Source organism: Symsagittifera roscoffensis, chromosome 2 (genome assembly GCF_963678635.1).
Source record: "Symsagittifera roscoffensis chromosome 2, txSymRosc1.1, whole genome shotgun sequence".
NCBI lineage: Eukaryota > Metazoa > Xenacoelomorpha > Acoela > Convolutidae > Symsagittifera > Symsagittifera roscoffensis.
Window position 1 is genome coordinate 344,614 of NC_087063.1, and position 20,174 is coordinate 364,787.

Sequence of the window (20,174 nt, forward strand, 5' to 3'; positions counted from 1 at the left end):
AAAGGGATGATGAAGAAAAGTTAAAACTCAGAATTGTTTTATGTGTGTGAAAAACTCAAGTGAGAAACCAAGCAACCAAGTTGTAATTGAAAACTGAAACATTTAGTTGAGTTTTGAAATTTTTGCATTTATAAATTTGCATTTTGGTTTTAGTTGAAGTGGCTTTAGAGACACTCACTTATTATTTATTTAGAAAGGCTTGAGGGAAGAGTATATTTAAATATTCCAGCCTGCATGATTGTTTTTAATCACTTAGGAAGACTGATCACTTTGTGGTGACATGAAAAACTTGAGTAAACTTCTTGAGGAGGGAGGTTGTTGCATTGTTCTTTCTAACCACAAGGTCTCTTGGTTTTAATATTCAGGACAATAAACAAGCAAGATTTCCGAAGGGAAGGAGCATAGTAGGATAATTTTAGCTTGTTGGTTGGCAGGACTGTCCTGCAAGCCAACACCTTTTAAATCTAGGAGGAAAAGTTTCAATCGGGACATTGACACTGGAAGTCAGAAAATATGTTTTATCTTAAGTCATATCCTCAATGTGCAGATTAATGAAAGAATTTGAAGGCTATAGTGATGTAGTATGATGCCATTTATATTCTGCAGTGAGTCGATGTGACGTAGGTAAAAGCAATTTCGTGCATTTTGTAAATTCTGTTCGATGACACTGTAACCATTTAGAACATTGCGCGATTCAATGAGGACATTGACCGGACTGTCCGGGGAGTATGTGACATTCGACCAGAATGGCCAAAATGCAATTTATGCAGGATTCGAATTTTGAGCAGTAAGCCTTCCGAGTTGATGATTTCGAAGGATTAGCGACGTTATTGGAACGTTTAGCCAAACGGTGAGGGCTAGAATATTCTAGTATTTTAAATTTTCAAAAATTCGAATGATGACGTCACATTTCTGAGAAATGCTGAAACGGCCATTTTAACAAGAAACGAGTGAAAAAAGAGAACAACTTTTATCTGCGATTGCGAACAGTACGAAAATCGAGATTGGAAAACGACAACGAACTACAGAATAGCAGAGAACGTTCCGAGTTGCAACTATTGTGCTGCTACAATAGTTGCAAGGCCGTTGCCAACAACGGTGAAGGGTGAGAACCAGCCTTCCGGATTAGCGAGAAATCAAGAGTAGGGAGCTTGATTCAGCGGATTCAAGAATCCGGAAGGGTCTCGGGACGGAAACTTTTATTAACTCACATAAACTTTTAGTATCCTGTCATGTCCTGACTTGAATTTAACTGATATTTTGATTAGTTTTGACAAGGATGAGGTGCTAGGAGTTGGGGGAAAGGGTTGATCCATCTTCGATGGAGATGATGGTTTTTATCTACTGAACAAAAACAATAGTAATATAATAAGTAGTAGCCCTGTTTTTAGGAGTGACCTCGTGGTCTGGGGATACTGAGACCCAGCCATGAGCTCACTATTTTTGCATGTAATTCAGTTAATTTGAGCGTTCTGGTCGAAGCCGGAGAGCAGTAACGTTTTTGTCGACCCGATGTAAGAAAGACCACCGAAAAGTACTGGCTTGGTAGAGACGGTGAAAAACATGCAAAGCTCTGTTTAGACGCTAGCCAGTCGTCTTAAGACTTAGTTTTGTTATCCGTCGATATGTATCTTACGGGCGAATGTTACACATATTGAGGCTCCCATGCCGTGTGGGTGGACTTGGCTTTCAGAACCCCGTGATGTCTTCCCCCGGTGAGCTAACGAGCTCTGTTATTCTAGCTACCCCTTTGATGATTCTCATAAACGAACAGCAATCATCGTTAACGGTGGACACACGCCATGAGCAGGCGAAACAGAAGCATAATCTTGTGAAAAGGTAGCGAGAACGTTCAGAAGAACATCTTCAGAACATTTAATCGGTTTCCACTAGTTCCGAAAAACAAATGTTGGGAGTTAACAGCCGAGAAAAGAGCTTCCAATTGGCTGAATACCCTTCCGATGGAATAAAAGGGCTACGCATTCCATAAAGGTTACTTTCGTGACGCCTTGGCATTGTGACATTCGACCAGAATGGACAAAAATGCAATTCGGATGAAGAAGAGAAGAAGAAGAAATAAACTTTATCAGTGAATGATACTATATATAAAAGTGAAATTTTGAGTTTGCGAAATTCAAACTTTGAGTTAAATTGTTAATGTTCAGGAACGATATGTGTTGCAACGGCATTTGATGAAGAAAGTGAATGGATTTTCGGGATTGAAGGTTGATTGAAGTTGCTGTTTAAGGAAATTGAACAGCCTAATTGTTGTGATAAACTTATTAAATAGTTTCATATTTGGATGTGGAGAGACGAACAAGGCTTACAATGCAGAAGAAAAAGGTTCCGCGGAAACGAACAACTTCACAGAAAACCTCCGATTTTCCGTGTCATTTCTGCGTCAAAGAAGTATTCGATGGCATTCAATGCGATTAATGCGACATTTGGATTCACGCAGAATGTCTCATACCTGGCGTAGAAATTATTGTTTTGCGCTCCCCAAAGATTCTATTTCGCTGCAACCAGTGTCTGAGCTTGTCCACAATTAACAGCACTCCGTAGTCATGATGTCGTAAAAACACCCAGGAGCGCCATAAAAACACTATGTAACAGTCGCCTACTTAAATCACATATGACGTTAAGGAAAAATAGGCCCTATTATCATTGGCTCAAGAGTCAGGGACACTATCTCTTGTGTTTTTCTACCTCAAAAACGGTCGGAGCCAATTCGGTTCGCTTGCGACATGAGACTAGAAACCGTTACAGCTTAAAGGCTACTACCAAAACATCCCCCACTCTAGAAAATAAGAAAGTTCCCATACTTAGGTCTCGAAATACCCAAAATACACGAACGCCGTTAAAAACAGGGTCAGAACAATCCGTTAGGTTACTTTTTATTGGACAGTGGAACTTTGATCCATTTCAGATGGATCAACCTAAAACTCGCCTTATCTCAACATAACAATCATAAAACACACTCGAGAAAACTAAATTTAGTACTCACATAGCAGCACGCTTGAGACACAGAGTAATTGAACTAATTAACGAATCCGGCATAAATATAATCAAATGTAACTCAAGAAGTTTTCTAATGACGAGTCCCAATCAAGGGAAGTAAGTTTTAACTCAAGAATATAGTTTTGACTCTGGACCATTGGGAGACTTCACTTGTCCACCTTTCCGTTGAAGGTTTACACTGGTCCAGTTGATTTTAGTTCTTTTCTCTTGTTCTTTTGGTCTCCTTTATCAGATAGGACAGCTCTACTCTCGTTTTCTATGATGGAAATTGCGAATAGCGATTTCCCACTGTATATATTTGACGACTTTCCCGCAATTGTTAATTCGGTCGTTCTGATTTTTCATTTTATGTTTTCAGTTGTCGCGAGAAAACTGAGCATGACGAGCTCCATTCGAAATTTTGAAAAATAAAACTTCACTCCAAAATCACGTATATTCGTGTCCCTCAAGGTCAAACTTCCAGATATGACCGACTGGCACATACTCCCCGGACTCAAGATCGATGTCCTCATCGCGTGCTGCCTCTGTCAATGAATCCCCAGAAACCCGAGTGTCACTCAAGATACAGTGCCAGTGGTCATTTACAGAAGTTTGCAGCAGACTTAAATTTATCTACACCTCAAAATTCACAACCATGTAAAATTTTCACACTATCGCTTAACAGGAATCAAAATCTGCACACACCTGCACCTGTGAATTCTCGCTTTTTAAGCCAGTAATTTAAAATTTCTTTTGTACTATTCAATCAGGAAATTGTCATGCAGCATTTTGATTTATATAATAGATATAGCATATTAATAACAATATCTCATTTGATAAAATTTCTTTTTGGTGAACCCAGATTTCATCCGAGTTCACCCTCTAGCCCCCTCCCTCTCAAGACTCAAGACTCTAGAATTCCTTTTTGAGCCACCGGCTCACCTCGTGTTCTTCGCCTTCGAGGCACCAGACCCATATATATTTGACACTGTGATCTGTTTCAAAAGTGCCTCTTCATCATCGGAGCTGATCACGATCTCCTCCCAAGCCTTCAGCTGTTCATAGGATCGCATCCACTCCCTTTACTCCTGCAATCTCTTCGCTTGATTTGGTAAACTCTTCACCTTCGACTCTCGGTTCAAACAGAAGGAATTGTGAAGACTCAGGCTTACATTCTTCGCCAGGTCTTCCTCTAGTATCGACTCCCTCGCTCTGGTGTTGTTTCTGGATACTCTACTAACTCTTTTCCACCCCGTCGTGATCGCATTTCGATGGGTCAGCAGAGGTCTCTTGAAGGCCTCTGGTCCTATCTCGGCCTGGAACTGTCGATAATCCTTTTGATATTTCCTCATATGATCCTTCGTTACCATGTATAACCAGGACGTTAACGTCGCGCGAAACCAAGGAAAGAACCTTAAGCGGCTCCGTACGTGTCTGACTTCCATTGGTATGGCGAACACCTTGCATGCGGTCTCGAACAACTCAAGTCTCCTGCTGTAATCTATCGCGTGAATCGACTCTGCCGTTGGCGTCTTCGATTCCCGATACTTTACTATATTTTCTTCAATCCATCGTAGGGCCAGCATCGTGCTCACCACCAAGATGGTCACCTTTTGCTGATGATCGGGCAGTCCCAACGACCTGATTTCCTCCACATCCCAGATCAGGCAGAGATTGGCGTGGTCCGGGTACCACACTGTTTGCGCCAGACAGTGGCATGGACAATCCCCATGTGTGAGGTCGATGCTCCTAAGATTGCGTTCTCCCGAGGCTTCTAGGAGAGGCTCAAGTTCCATCATTTTCTTGTGTATCCGGTCGATCTCTTCCAGGTTTGGAGCACCAACCATGGGTTTCCCGATCACGTTTTGTCTCTCGTGGTCACTTGTGTTTTCACCCTCCAAACCCAGAAGTTCTTCAGCCCAGATTTCACTCAAGTCGTCCCTCTGTTCTTTCGGCACTGTCCCTCGGATCTTCCTCAACAGCTTGTGTGAATGATGCGACATCCGAGCCAGTCTTACGCATTTGGGCACTGAGAAGGCTTTGTCTATAATTACCCTTTGGCTGGATACTTCCACCATCGCCATGTGTAATGGATAGTGGCTGCCACATAGGTTGGCCATCACTGACCCCACTAAGGCCTTCGCATTTAGAGGCAGACCATAGGCTTCGCTCATGGGAAATCCCATTTCCGCTTCAAGTCCAACCTTCCAGCTCTTGATGTGTTTCTGGGTCACTTGCAACACCCCGGGCCATGACTCCACGCTCAACGCGGTCACCAAGTGGTGTTCTGACTCTAGCCTCTCCAGTGACTGGAGACTGCACATTCTTGAGAAGAATCCCAGAGCTGTTGCTAGGTTCACCGTGGTACTCGCGTAACACTCAGCCATTATCTGTATTTCACTCTTCTCCCTTTCGGTAATGTCTTCAAACCAGGTGACTAGGTCTTCTTTCTGGAAGGACTGTATCCTGACGCATGACCGTCCATCGCAGGTGTGCTCGCCATTTCCACACGTCGAATCAAGACAACTGCATTTTCTTCACCGACCCTAGTCCACTCGTCGTTTCACTTGACTCCTTCACCTGAGGCAGGATCAGTCTATGCACTATACTCAATGTCGCCAGATCTTCACCCTCTGCTGGTGCTAGTCTCACTCGCTCCGTGACTTCCTCGATCAGGCTCGCATGGGGATGTGGACACCAGGAGGGCCTCAACAATTTCCACGCCACTCCCAGATTCGTGACCAACATGCCATTCCCGTTACCCATCTTTTGTTCCACTCTTTTACTTGAGCGCGGCACACTTATTACTTCTGGTGTCTTCTCGAGAATCAAACCTAGGCTAGGTCTCTCTCTCTCTACAGTGTCTATCTCCACTATCTTCTCTATCCAGAACTTCAGCGGCTCCGCCACCTCGTAGTTTCTGTGAGCGCCTCCGGCTTCCGAGTCCAAGAAAGGGTTGTATGCTATCCCCATCACTCCAGACACATACTGGTACTCTCCCTTTTTGTTGGGTTTCAAGTACTCTCCTGACGAGGCCAAGTTACCGTGTACGTCGTGTTTCTCCTCGAACTTCTTGTTGTAGAATCTCCGTATCTCATCTAACTTCCTGTGGCTCTCTAGAGACTGCCTGGAACCATCCTCCTTTTCTATCCCAGTACTCTGGTATAGGTTCAAGATGACTGCTGAGACTCTCCTTTCCACCGTCTTGCTTCCGAATGCTCTGTGGTGACATGCTAGGATGGTACTATCAGTCATCATCGACATTGTCCACCTCAAGAAACAGGTAGCATCTTTCCTCCTTGCCAGACTCAAGCCTGAGTTATCCCTAGCAATGTGTTGCATCAGCACTTGATACACCTCTAGATTTTTGCATCCCAATTTCAACTTATCGTACGAAGTCAGTGTCTCTAACTCTATTCCCACCAGGCTCCACGCGAACATCAATTGTCCTGCGGTTCTAATGAAGGGATTCGCCATCAACGGCGATGCCGATGAGGATGTTCTCATCGCTTCTTCAAAATGATCCCTCAACAAGTTCTGCCAAGTTCTCTTCAGTTGGCTCCCCAATTCCAATTTGTTGATATCAGCCTTCTGCTGGGTAGCCCAGTTGCGTCGTTTGCGTGACACTCCACTGTCCAGCTTCTTTACGCAGTCTTCCAGTTCCTTCAATGTTTCCAGGGCCACCCACCACGGTCGGGAGGTGTTCCTCGTTTTATTCTTCTCAAGAGGATCGCTAGTCACTTGCTTCCCAGTGGCCTGATGTTCATTTGAGACCCATTCTTTGCCGACGTCCACTTCCCATGTCTGCCCGCTCGTCGAACCTCATTTCATTTTTGTCTTCTGAGGCTTGAAGTCTTCTTCCGTTGTTGAGCTGGTGGGGATCTCCATCTCTCTTTCTACGTCGAGCAGTTTCCTTGGTTCGTAGCTACTCTTGTAGGCTGCTGTCTTCCATCGTGCCAGAACCATGGGGGCCGTCTCTCTCAAGTTTTTCTCCGAGACCGCATCCGCTGAAGGACTACCCAATCCCTCCACCTCTCTCTTCCTCTTGCGAGACCTCACTTCTTTACTCGGGGGCGTGGCCGTTATCATCACTGGTTCGACTTCTTTGTCTCCATCCAACCCTTCCAACTCTTGCCTCCCCCCTGCTTGAGCCTTAAGGATATTAGTACTTTTAATTATATTACTAGTTTCGACCTTATCCCCCTTACACTTTCAATTATTTTATTGTCAGTTTTTTTTTTCAGAGTAGAGCTGTCTTTACATTTGTCTTCTTTGGTCTTCCGTGATGCCTTCCTCAACTCGACCATCTTGCTCAGCAGTTCTCCTCTAGCTTTCTCCTCCAGACCTGTCCCCATCAGGACAGGCTCTCCGAACTTAACCACCGTGTCCCACAGCTCTTCCTTGAAATCATCCAATGTGATCTCGTCATTCACTTCTCGATTAAAATCGCTCAAGAATTCTCGCCAAGCGTCCTCATCCAGAGTGCCTAGGAACGCATCCCTGTTTCTCTCGAAGGTGTTCTTCTCCCTTCTTTCTGCGCTCAGGAAAATCATTCCCATATTAGGATTTTCGCTCGTCAGTCCTAAATCACTCCTGTACGGGGCCACTTCTTATGTCTTCAGGAGTGCCCACCGACAGGGGTGAGGGTGTCGCGGGGTCTTGCTTCTTATATTCCGTCAGAGCTACATATAACGAGGCTGCCGCATCCAGCTCCCTCCCTTCTTGCCTCATGTCCACCTGTTCCAATCCGTAAGGTGCCCGATACTTCCTCGTGGCAAACTTCATCTCGTCCTTCAGCGCGATGTGTCCTTCTTCCACGATAATCCTGCCATCATCCCACACCGGCAACCTGTTCTCCAGACCTGCCCGCTCAAGTGTTCTCAAGACTTCTCGCACCTCGAATTTCGGGGGCATCGAGCCTCTCATTTTCTTGGCTTGAGTCGTCCATGAATTTAATTTTGTATCGCTAGTGTGAAAATAAACCGCTGCAGTGTAGCCGATGAACAGGGGAACCCAACCATCGATGAGCTCCCTCTGTTGTTCTCCGGCCGCTGCTCTCGCAAACAGGGAGGGACCACCAGGGAGCTGTTCATCCCCAGGGTCATTCTCCTCACTGTTGGGAACTCTGGAATGCTTGTTGGTAGGACTTCCTTCTCCAATATTGCCTCTAGCTCCCTTTTCACCAACTCAAAGGTTTTCTTCCATGCGGGAATTCTCAAGACCTCTTGTCCACTCGCCGTCAGGGGATTTAGGTTCCAGAACTTGGGGTAGGTTTCGATGGGGCCTTCGCGTTTACCTCCCATCCTACACTGCAGTTGTCCTCGGAAACTGTATATCATCAACTCCGGATCCTTCACTTTTCCGAAGAGCACCGTGTTGCGCATTTGTGCCCTCAGCACCTCTTGCTGACACCAATTGAGTGTCGTCCCATCCAGTATACTTATGAGGCTCAATTGGGTCACTGAGTAGCAATAAGCTGTCACCAGAGGATCTGAAAACGCGTACGTCACGGCCGGTCCATAGATGCAGGTTACGACCTCCTCTAGCCCCCGGATTATCCCCATGGGGTCCGATCTCATGGCCAGGCACAGGTCTGTCAACAGAGGCATGCCCCCATTCACTTTCCTCCATTCATCTCGCGTCTTTGGGCTCTTTTCTTCACCAGTCAGGTGTTCGTTCTGCATCAGGAGGTACTGCACTAGCAGCGTCTTCAGCCCGGCAGCACACTTGTACGAATAGGTGTCAATGCTCGAGTGGGTTCTTCCCATCGACAGGGGCTCCCCGTATTTCATTAGCCGATGAAATGACACCAGTTCCCCATGGGTTAGAAGCACCAATGTCAAATATCCGTCAATCCGGAATGTGTCCACACCCCGACTGAACATGTACGCTGGGCCCATATTGAATAGGTACCTCGGGTAAACCAGGTACAGTGCCAACAACAGACCGATGGGCATGTTCAGGATTTCCTGTATAAAGGCTCCAAAGATAGTCTCTTTTGCACTGAACACTCCAGCCATGAACTCCTTTCCCCAACATGGACTCAAGAACTCAAGAATCTCGTGATCCCTCCTCCTCTTCAGCTCACCCCTTGCGTGCTCCCTCCAGAATCCTCCAATCGTGACCTCGTTGGCCGCTGTGACGAACCTGGCCACCGTCATTTCGCTCTTCTCGGCCACTTCCAGCTGCTCCTCATGAAAATCCCAGATTTGCTTCACTAGAGGTGGAGCATTCTCTTTCGTCTTCTCCGTAGTGTTTTCCAATCTTGGTGTCAGGAAGGGCCATCAGCCTCTCCTTTGTGTCAGTCGATACACCATCGACTACAGTTGCTTCTCCGCTGCGGCCACGTTCTTCCTTTCATTGCTCGGCCCTCTAGCCCTACTGGTGGAGCTTGTGATAGTTAACTCCATGCTTCGAAACCACAGGCTGGCCGTCAGGTTAGTCACTATTGGATGATCATCCCCTATAGCCGGACTGAGCTTGAGTTGCATGGCGAAGTTTGATATCTCCAGCAAGAGGACCTCGTCCAATACAATGAGGATGTCTGCCAACTCGTAGAAGCCCCTCAATGCGTGGGACACATCCGCCCACGCCGCCGCCAGTTCTGACTTGCGAAGTCTCAAGTTCGTCGGTTCCAACTCCCGATTGGGAGCTGCCATCAGGATACGCCACCCATTCCCTTCAGCTATCAAGATCAAGACCGCATATACAAATTGCAGAGCGGGAGGCATGCTCGCGTACCCGGGGGACGTCGTGAACACCACTATTGTCTTGGAACCAAATCGTGAGGCAACGTTCTCTTGTACTTCGTTCATCGCTTCAAATAACGTCTGGATAGCTTCCCAGATTCTCTTTGGCGCTGGTTCATCACCCTTGAGCTGCTCAAGAAACCCTGTTGCATGCAGGTGATCATTCATTCCCGCAAACAGTAGTAGCTCGGGCTCGCAATGCATCTCCGATTTTATTGCTACCACCAAGGTTAACATCTGGTTTAGCTCCGCTCCCGGTAGTGAGTATATCAAAGTTTCCAGCCAAAACAACTTGGGAGACGTTCCCTCAAAATCGGATCCCGCTACGATGACCACCCTTGCAGCGGCTGGATCTGCTCTGTCATAAACTGCCAAGGTCTTGGCCAGCTGGGTGTCTCGCAGGGTTTTCCGTATCTAGGATCGTCTGCCAATCTCGTACCCTCATAAGCGGCTTCCGGCAGTTCCATCTCCCTTGGGTCCAACAGTTTGTCCACCACCCTCAACTGTGCTGGAGTTGCCAACCTAATCCTGGCAATGCTTGTTCGATGCTTGGGAGGCTCCACCACGAGTCCCGGACTCCCCAGCAACTTGAGAGGCCTATAATTGATGGGTCCCATGACCGATTTCGTGGGAATCCCAGTCAGATCCGCTGTCTCCATTATTTTCGCTCTTGAGAAATGCGTCTCGTGAGCCTTCAGCCAGTCCACGCACTGGTGTCTACCCAAGTCTTCATGTGACACCCGCTCAAGACCCAAAGCTTCCGCCAACTCTTGCCTGCACTCCAGATCTTCCAAGTCCAGCTCTTTCACCTTCTCCACATATCTCGACCTACTGGTCTCCGCTGGCCTCTCCAGTTTTTTGCTCTCCACCACCACCACCGAGGATATTACCGAACCCTGAGGAGTTGATGACGTTGCCTCCTCGGCCTCCATGGGTGCTGCGCCTGGCAACCTGGTCCGGCTGCTCCTCGAGCTGTCTCTAGAATCGGCCGTCGCTCCCAGGCGACTGGATAGAGCTCTCGGGTTGAAGAAAGGTGGATTTGGGGGTGGCCCGAACGTGACTTGGGCCGTCTCTAGCAACTCTGCCTCCAACGCGCTTATGTGTCTTTGGAAGAAATAATTTAACCACTCTACTCCCCTGGGCCTGTCAAAATGAATCCCGTCTGAGGATGCATCGTCGGGGAAAGCAAAGCAGATCGCTCCATCTGCTCGGCTACGTCCAGCAGTCCAACGGGGAGGACGCTCCTTTGGTGTATCTGCCTGATTATTTCATTCAGGTTTCGCACCTTCGTGTTCATCTCCATCGCATGTTGATCCGCCTTCATGTTATAAGGAATGGTGCACACCGTGAGAATGGCAGGATCCATTTGAATCCGCAATTCCTCAAGAATGCAGCTCATCTTGTCATGTAGCCTCGTCACCTTCCTGGCCTCCCCCCTAGACACGTCATTCGTCCCGACCATCAGAGTTACCGTGTATACTCTTGCCATCCCTAGCATCTCAAGTGTTGCCAACATCTGTGGCGTCGCAGCTCCAGCGAAACTCAAGATCCCGTTTGCCAATGTGATTGAATCCGGGTCAGCACCCGCAACAAGCTGTCCCCTACGATCAGGTGGACCGCCCCCTCTGGCACACGTGGCTGCGTGAGGTATTCCACCCAAGCCGCGTCATGGAAGCAATCCCTCCTGACTCTCTGTGCCGTGCTCCAATCCATACGATTGTGCCTGTGGTATCTGCCTTCTGTGTTCTTCTTGTAACTTGAGATCACCACACTCCTGATAGGTTGCTCCTCCACGTCGAGGGTAGCTCCACTCTTGCTGGACTCTCACGACTCCTTAGCTGTAGCCTCTCGTTCAATTCTTTCAGTCGTGACGAGCAACCGCTCGCCTGACTACTACTCGGGGTTGAACTTGGGGTATACCCAGGCAGCGCGACGTCCATCAATGGGCGTATTGTTTGTGTCTCTAGGCCACGCAGGGAGGACGTTGATTCAGTTGGTATCCACACCTCCAACCCCTCATTCATATGCTCTTGAGCCGCGCGATCAAGGTTAAATCGTCCCTTTGATCTGGGAGCTTTGTCCACCTCCATACGTGACTCTGGCCTTGAGCCGGTAACCATTCGCTCCTTGGGCCTAGCCCCTTTCTGCATGTCAAGCTCGCGTTGTCGTTGCTGGATCCTCTCAAGCTCCGACTTTAGCTGCTCACAATTCGCGGCATTCTCTCGCACTCTTTGTTCTTGTAGATGCTCAGCTTTCAACATATCCAGTTCCCTCCGCGCTTGGTCCTTTTCGACGACCACTTGATCCCTCTCCAGTTTTGCCTGATCTCTCTCAAGCTTCGCTTGATCCCGGTCGAGGTTCGCCTTGTTCCTCTCCCGCTGAGTCCTCTCAAGCTCTCTCTTCATGATACTGAGGTCCGGATACGCTTCCCCCGTTTGTTGCGCTCGCGTCATCGATGGCATCTTACTCGTGCTCTGGCTTGTAGATCTGGCTGATGGTCTGATCGGTAGTGGGAACTCCCCTGCGTCATACTCGGTATTGTTGCTCAAGCCAGGGTTCCTTGCCAAGTCGAATCCCCTTATTCCTCCATCCACATTCCAGGACAGCCATCTGGTTTGCTCTTGGTTGGATATTCCATCGGTGGTGTAGCCGACCATTAGAACCGCTTCTGTTTCAGACTCCTGGCATTCGCCCTGTTCCTCCAACTGGAGGATGGCGTTCAGCATTACCGCCATTCTCTCATCCACTTGAGTGTAATCCAGGTCCCTCAGGCGTCTGTACAACTCAACAAGTGTGGGCCTTTTCAGAGCCGATGGCATGGTCTTCCAGAATCGATCTGCCATTTCTGTAACTTCCAGGTGATCTTGAGTATTAGCAACTTGTGAATTACCTTAGCAACATTAATGTCACCTTAGCAACTTGAGTATTACCTTAGCAACTTGAGTTTTACCTTAGCAACTTGAGTTTTACCTTCTTGAAGCGTTGTTCAACTTGCGTGTTCGTTCAAGGACTTCCTTTCTTTCAATTGAATGTAGCTGGGTAGTCAATTTGACTTTACCAAATCAATCTGAAAATAACACTCGATTTTTAGACTAACAGGCTATGTTCGTAACCTAAAAACCCCCCTTACCACTATAGTTAAAACCCTTTCCTTTTCGTCCTACTAAAATAGTTCAATTGGAAATTTTCTAAAAGCATGCAGATTCATTTTATGTTTTAGCACCATCAATCATTTAAAATTTAATTGTCATGCCAATCACCTTCAAGATCCTTTTACCTGTTTTGTAACCCCACACCTAACTCGAGATCCTCCCCTCGTACCCAACTCGAGACCCCCGTGTACCCGACTCAGGCGATGCTCAAGTAGTATTTCTTATGGAGATGTACCATTATCTCCGTTTCTGCGAAGACCACGTGTAGGATAGCGTACAATTCCCTTGGGCTCAATTTGCCCCTGTTTGGGTCATACACCGGCATTGAGACCTCCGTTATCCTTCTTTCAATCATGAAGTCTCGTAGTCTTGTTAGTGCCAACATCACGTGTTCGGGATCGATCATGTTTCTGTCATTGACCCTCGTCACTAGGAAGCACAGGTATTTGCCCGGTACTTGTGCTACTGATGGTGGAAGCGCAGCCATTCCTCCCAGCCCCGGTCTTTGTCTAAACAGAAACTCCACGTTCTGGTACTCTCTCTTGAAGTCAGCCTCCAGTCTTGATTTGAAACTCATATCCGCCGTGATACAGATTGCGCTAGTCCTGTCTGACAGAATGAAGTCACTATCCGTTATCAGCATATTTTCGGAGTATTCGTTTGGTATTTCATTTTTCGTTTTGATATTCCGTCCTATGGTAGGCTCGGCCTCTCACTTCCCTGAGTTTCTTTATCATTAATTTTTCGGTGTGGGTAAGTACTACCCCCACTCCCCGGACAAAAATATTTATCGACGTCCCCGTCGATGATGCTGGGTCTGAATTATCTGGCGGAATGTCGAGCGGCCTGTCTGTTGCCGTCCAGCCGAAAAGAGGATTCTCCGTTTTCATGTGCTTTCCCGCTGATATGTCAACTTGTTGTATGCTTTGTCCTTCGTCGCTTCCGTTCTTGACATCGCGCATCCATTCTAATATCCTCAGGTTCGTATTCTCTCTCCTCTCTATCTCGCTCTGTTCCAAATCCGTCTCCCGCTCCGGTGTCGAGTAGTCTTCCTGTGGGTAGTGTTCATTATCATTGATGATTTGCCGTTCATCATCCGCCGCCCATTCGCCCACACCTAGTAGTTCTTTGCCTAGGTCGTCGGGCTGTACCTTATCAATCAGGAAATCGTCCCCGTACCTGTTGTACTTCATGCCTGTTCGTTTGCGATTGCCACTCCTTGTCCCCGCTGGTATTAATAAGTCTGGTTCTGTCCACTTCGGCACTTCACCTTGCTCCGGATCGTTCCAGTCTTCTTCCACAAAAAAATCCGCTTCAGAGTCCGCTTCTATTTTTTCATTGTCATCCAAATTCAAGTTCTCCTTGCCATCATTCTTCTCTCTGATGCCTTTTTCGTTCACTTCACATGCTGGCTCTACCAGTAGGTACTCGAGTCTCTCCATGTCCTTTGGTACACACCAGTCCTCTGGGGATGGGACATGAAGCTTCAGGTTCTCATAATGTGCAGCTCGCCCAGTACTCAAGCGGTAGAACCGTCCTTGTTGATGTACTTCCGTTATCATGAATGGTCCTCTCCATTTCTTGAGTAGTTTCTTCGTCCCTTTGGGCGGTATGACATTCTGGAAAACCCACACGTACTGGTCCACTTCATATGGCTTCGCCTGTAATATCATTTCATCATATTTCTTGCGCTGTCTCATTTGCGCTTGCGCAGTGTTCCTCCTGCATAGCTCGTTTATTTCCTGCTGTCTCCTGATCGCTTCTTTCACGTAAGCTTGAGGCGACGTCCTCTTCCCTTCATATTCCGGGTAAACGAATGTCAGGGGCATTGCTCTTTCTCTGCCTGTCAACATCATGAAAGGACTGATGCCCGTTGTTGAGTGTTGAGTACTGTTGTATGCCCCTACGACTTGCGGCAGATATTTATCCCAGTCTGTCATGTATCTTGCGCAGTATACCCTCAGCATATTCACCAACGTTCTATTCTGTCTCTTACCAGCCCGTTGCTCTGAGAATGGTAAGTCGTTGAGTGTGCTTGAGCAATGTGTGACCTCTTCATTAATTCTTTAGTCAAGTCCCCCACAAAGGCCTTGCCGTTGTCTGACTGAAAAGTCATTGGACAACCATACCTTGATATCCAATGGGTTAGCAAGTGGTCACAAGTCTCCTCTGCCGAAGCTGTCTGACACGGCACCGCTTCTGCCAGCTTTGTGAAGTGGTCAATTATAACCAGCATCTGGTTATACCCCGACTCCGTCTTGCAGATCTTCTGATGGTCTATCTGCACCACTTCATTAAATTCCGAGCTTTCCACCGACTTGAGTGGGAATTTCATCTTCCTTGGGTCTTTCACTTGCAGGCATGCCAGGCATGCATTCACCCACCTCTCGCAAGCTTTCCTCAATCCTGGCCAATCGAACCTGTGAAGTATTCTTTGTTGCACCTTGTCTATCCCCTGGTGCCCCATTTGATCGTGCGATCTGAACAGCACCTCTGTCTGATACAATTGTGGTAATATGATGAGGTTGTGCTTGTGTAATATCTTCTCCTCGTCTTTTCTCTTGCATGCTACCACCCCATCAGCTGTGTGATAGAGTAAATCTTTCCTTTCTTTGTAGAACTGGCTCAGGATCTTGTAGCTGTCTTCTTCAAGTTCCCCTTTCTCCTTGGACCCCATTCGGATCCATTTGGAGAGGTTACTTGTCATCTTGTCATTCTTCTGGGCTCTTATCAGGTCCGACAGCCTATATCTCGCCTTGACATGATCCTTCAGTGCCATGATCTGTCCATTCATTTCCCCAGGGTTGTGGATGTCGTCATTCATCTTCATATATACTATCCTCTTTACGATCTTCATGTCATCTTCTGGCACCAGATTTGTTCTGACATTTGAGTTGTATGATTATTCCCTGAATGGTTTCCTCGAAACTGCAATTCTTTCAAGTTCTTCACCTCCTCGTACTTCTTGTACGTCCAAGTTGTACGTTCCTGAGGATGGATCTGTTTGTAATTCCCTGTCGCGGTGTCTAATCTTCTCTTCTGCCAATATCATGCAAAGACTATCCTGATTGTCACTGCTCTCATCCGAGTCCTCATCCCATATTTCACACTCCCCGGACAAATTTCCTCCTTCAGTATTTCCTTCCTCCGTGGACGTGGACCGCTCCCCGGACTCTTGACCTAGTCCCAGGTATTCAGCGTCTTCCTTGAACTCCACTCTCTTTTTCCTAACCCGAGTCTGTTCAAGTATGTCGGCCGGGATCTTTCAACCAGTGACTGCACCACTTCCTTCCCATCAGGGTTAGTCACCTTCGAAATGTTTTGATCACTAACTATCCCATTCTTTCGCAGTATTGTGACCTCTGGTTCCTCCTTACTATTTTCTTGGATCACGGGCTTATCATCTGCTAGTTTTTCGAGTAACCTCTTTAAGTCATCGTCTATTTGTGCCTCTCCCGTCTCTACCTGGTTAAGATCATAGCCTTTTGCCTTGAGCGTCTCCCTCACAATCTTTGACTTGAGCATTATCCCTATCGGCATCCCTCGGTTCTTTTTCAAGATTGTTTTCTCCGGAGTTTCTTTTGGTAATTCGGGGTGATCTTCTATCGGTTTGCCTGACTTGTCGAGCCATCTCGTGAGTGGAAGACTATCATACGTTTCCTTATCCATGAAGGAGAAGCCCTCTTTTATTTCTGGTCTATTCGCCTCCCTCTGTTCTTGTCTCTCGTAGAACTCCGTATTCTTACTCAAGCTGTCAGCGTTTTGATGTTTGTCTCGTGTTCTATGCTCAATTATCATGTTGTATCCATCCAGGCGAACTATCCACCTCCCAATGTAACTTTGGTCCATTGAGTACGTTTTCAGCCAGCTTAGTGCCCTGTTGTCGACTCGCAGCTTGAATGGCTCGCTGCCTAGGTATGCTCTATTTTTCTCGACAAATGTAACCACCGCGAACATCTCTGCTTTCGGTGCCCCGTACTTCATTTCCGTGTCACTTAAGACTTTGCTCCCGTACGCTATTGGTCTCAAGACTGTTTTCCCGTTCCACTCCTGTTCCTGATGGAGAATTCCAGAAATCGCTACTACCGACGCATCCGTATCCAGCACGTACATCCCTTTCTCTGTTGGCATCCCTAGTACTGGTGCCTCGCACAATTCTTTTTTATTCTCTGGAATGACTCTTCTGCTGCGTTGTTCCACGTGAACTTCTTGCCCTTGTGTCTCATTAATTGTTGCATCGGGTAAACCTTGTCTGCATAGCCTTTGATGAATTCTCTGTAGTAATTTGCAAAACCCAAGAAGCTCATCAATTGGTGTTCCGTTTTTGGCGATTTCCAAGTTAGAACTGCTTCTACTGCGTCTGGATTTGGTCTGATGCCGTGTCTGTCCACCATCCTGCCCAAGTATTTTATCGAATCCTTGAGTAGCTCACACTTTGATGGTTTGCACTTTAGCCCCGACCTCTTCATACACGCGAAAACCTCGTCAAGTCTCTCAATGTGGTCTTCCAGTGTGGGTGTCGCTATTACCACGTCATCCACATAGCACATTACCAGATTGCCGTACTTCTTCGTCACACCTATCAGCGCGTGTGCCATCAACCGCTGAAATGTGGCAGTGGCATTGCAAAGACCAAACGGCATCCGTTTCCATTGAAACAGACCCAACTCGCAGGCAAATCCTGTCTTGTCCCTGTCCTGCTTCCTGAGTGGTACCTGCCAAAAGGCCGAACCTAAATCAAGAGTCGTAAAAAATTTTGCATCACCTAACTTCGAGAGGCTTTCATCAATCCTAGGTATGGGATAGGCATCCTTCACCGTGACGGAGTTCAGGTATCGGAAGTCACAACAAAACCTCAACTGGTCGCCTTTCTTTTTGGCTATCACTACTCCACACGCCCAGGGTGATTTGGATGGTTCTATCATATCATACTGTAGTAGTGTCTCTAACTTTTTCCTACACGCATCCGAGTTGTGTGGGGTCATGCGCCTCGCCCCCTCCCTGTGCGGTATTGCGTTTTCCTCAAGTTCTATTTCATGCTCAACAAAATTACAACACCCGATGTCTGCCTTATGTCTTGAAAAAACTTCCTCGTTCCGTTCTAGTACGTGCTTGATGGCTTCGAGCTGTTCGTCCGTTAACTTGCCTTTTAAATGTTCAATTTCCGGTAGGACCGGTTTATCACTCTGCATTTCATCTAGTGTGGACCGTTCCGGGAAATTCGAACAGCTCGATAGCCCATCGTCTGTCTCTGACTTATGTGACTTCACAAGACCTGATGAACCTTTTATTTTCTTCAATCGTCTCAAGATACAAATTTTGTCCCTATGATTGGACAATCAACAATTTCATTTTGTTTTTGTTTTTCAGTCATTTCATATCGAGTTTTTACGGGTAAAGCATATCCCAGTTTCCTCCCCCTCTGTATCGTGATTGGTATGTCAAGAGTATTCAACAAGACACTAACGCAGAGACCGCTCTTCGTTATCGAGAAGGATTTTCCTAAAACAGCAGCACTTTGACTATTTGGATTTGGGACTATGCATATCTGCTTGTTGTCACTTAGTTCATTGTATTTTTTCATTCGGAAGCTTACGATCGCCGCTTCGTTCGCCTTTAGCCTCACTCTCCTACTCAAGAACACCGGTGCTTTGGTCTCATTTGCCATTATTAAATTTACCGGTTTGATTTCGTACCTCCTATCCGGGTTCCGTATCCTGAACATTGCGTTGTTTAGATCAATCGTTTCATCAAAGTTCCTGATGAAGTCTCTGCCTAAAATGAATTGGTCAGACTCATCTAGGTTTTCTACCACAAGAAAGCTCATCCACAGGTTGCGTTCCCCCAGATTTAGGGCTATAATCAGCGTTCTGCCCAACACCCGCAGCGCCCCTTTGTTTGCAGCTGACAACCGTGTTCTTGAGTCTATCAAATCATTTTTGTTGAAGCCCATTCGTTCCCAAGTTTCAATTGGTATGACACTCAAGACCGCTCCCGTATCAAGTAACCCACGTAACTGAGTCTTCTTGCCACTTATGTCGAGCACATGTGCTGATACATCTGCCTCTGTCCCGATGTGCATTGCATCTTCCTCAAGCATGGCGCAGTGTCCAATCGATCTCACTTTCAACTCTTCTTTTCCCACGTAGATTTGCCCTATTAGATCTTCATCACATGTTATCATTGTTTTCGTATAGATGTTGATCCCATCTATATTAAGCATCACCTCATGCGGACCATAAGCTTCTGTGTACCTGTTATCAACTCGGACTGACTTGCTACCCCCTCTCGTGAGTAGTGCCCTCAATGCTCTAGAAGTTGTTTGTGGGCTTATACCACTCAAGTAATCTGCGTACACATCAATGTGCATTATTGTCTGGTCACTTGGTTCGCTCAAGTTTCTCGTTACCTCATCGCCGCCCACGGTGATTATTGACATTATTCTTGCCCCGATCTTTGTTATACCGAATGGCTTCCCCGTCACCATCTTTACAGTGTTGCAGTTTCCATTTTTCGTCGAACCCGCTACAGCCTCTGGTATTGACTGCGAACAACCTAATGCCTCGTTCATCTTCTATCTTTCGATCTCTTGCTTCAGTCGTTGTTCTATTTCTTTTGCCGCCAGGTCCTGTTTCACTTTATTGATAGCTTCCGCCGCCGCCTTCTCATAATTTATCTCTAGGGCGTTCCTGGCCGTGGCCTCTATTGCACTATTAACTTGCGTTACAGCTTTCACTGTTTTCGTTGGCAGTTCCGCACTTGGTATTTCTAGATTTTTCGTTTCAAATTCACCTTGTCTATTTCTCTGGTTCTGTACCGCTTCTAACGCCAACTTGTGTTTTGGATGACTCTGATTCTTGACTGCCTCCCAGAACAACGGACAGTCCATCCTGAAGTGCCCCTCTTGGTTGCAGAAGAAGCATCTTGCACCTATTTTGATGATCAAGCCACTATAAAACTCGTGTTCCTCCATCTGGCTCATATCTTCCTCATCGGGTGCATATCCCAAACTCTTCATGCTCTGCTTGTATGTCGTGCAATCCGCCACAAGATGGTCAGCTGACCCGCAGTTCGCGCATGATCTACGTTTGTCCATGTCATCTCTGGACTTGTACCATGACGACCTTTGTGGTTGACTCCCCCCTTGCGTATTCCTGTTGTCTGAGTACGAGTATTTCTTGGGTTTCATTAGCATGTACTCTCTTGACTTCTGCCTCATCTCTTCTGGAGTTGGTGCACTGTCTTTCGACAATGTATAGTATGTTGCTAACATCGT

General features: G+C 46.9%; 2 protein-coding genes across 3 annotated transcripts in view; one reads left to right on the top strand and one right to left on the bottom strand.

Annotated features, from left to right (window-relative positions):
- LOC134840661 (DNA polymerase epsilon subunit 3-like) overlaps positions 1–20,174 on the bottom strand; it is a 138,480-nt gene that overhangs the window by 78,346 nt on the left and 39,960 nt on the right. The window lies entirely within an intron of this gene.
- LOC134840658 (uncharacterized) overlaps positions 2,249–20,174 on the top strand; it is a 198,447-nt gene continuing 180,521 nt past the window's right edge. For both annotated transcript variants that reach the window (XM_063856625.1, XM_063856626.1), the window contains exon 1: positions 2,249–2,288. The gene's annotated coding sequence lies outside the window, so the exon portion shown is untranslated. The remainder of the gene's footprint in view (positions 2,289–20,174) is intronic.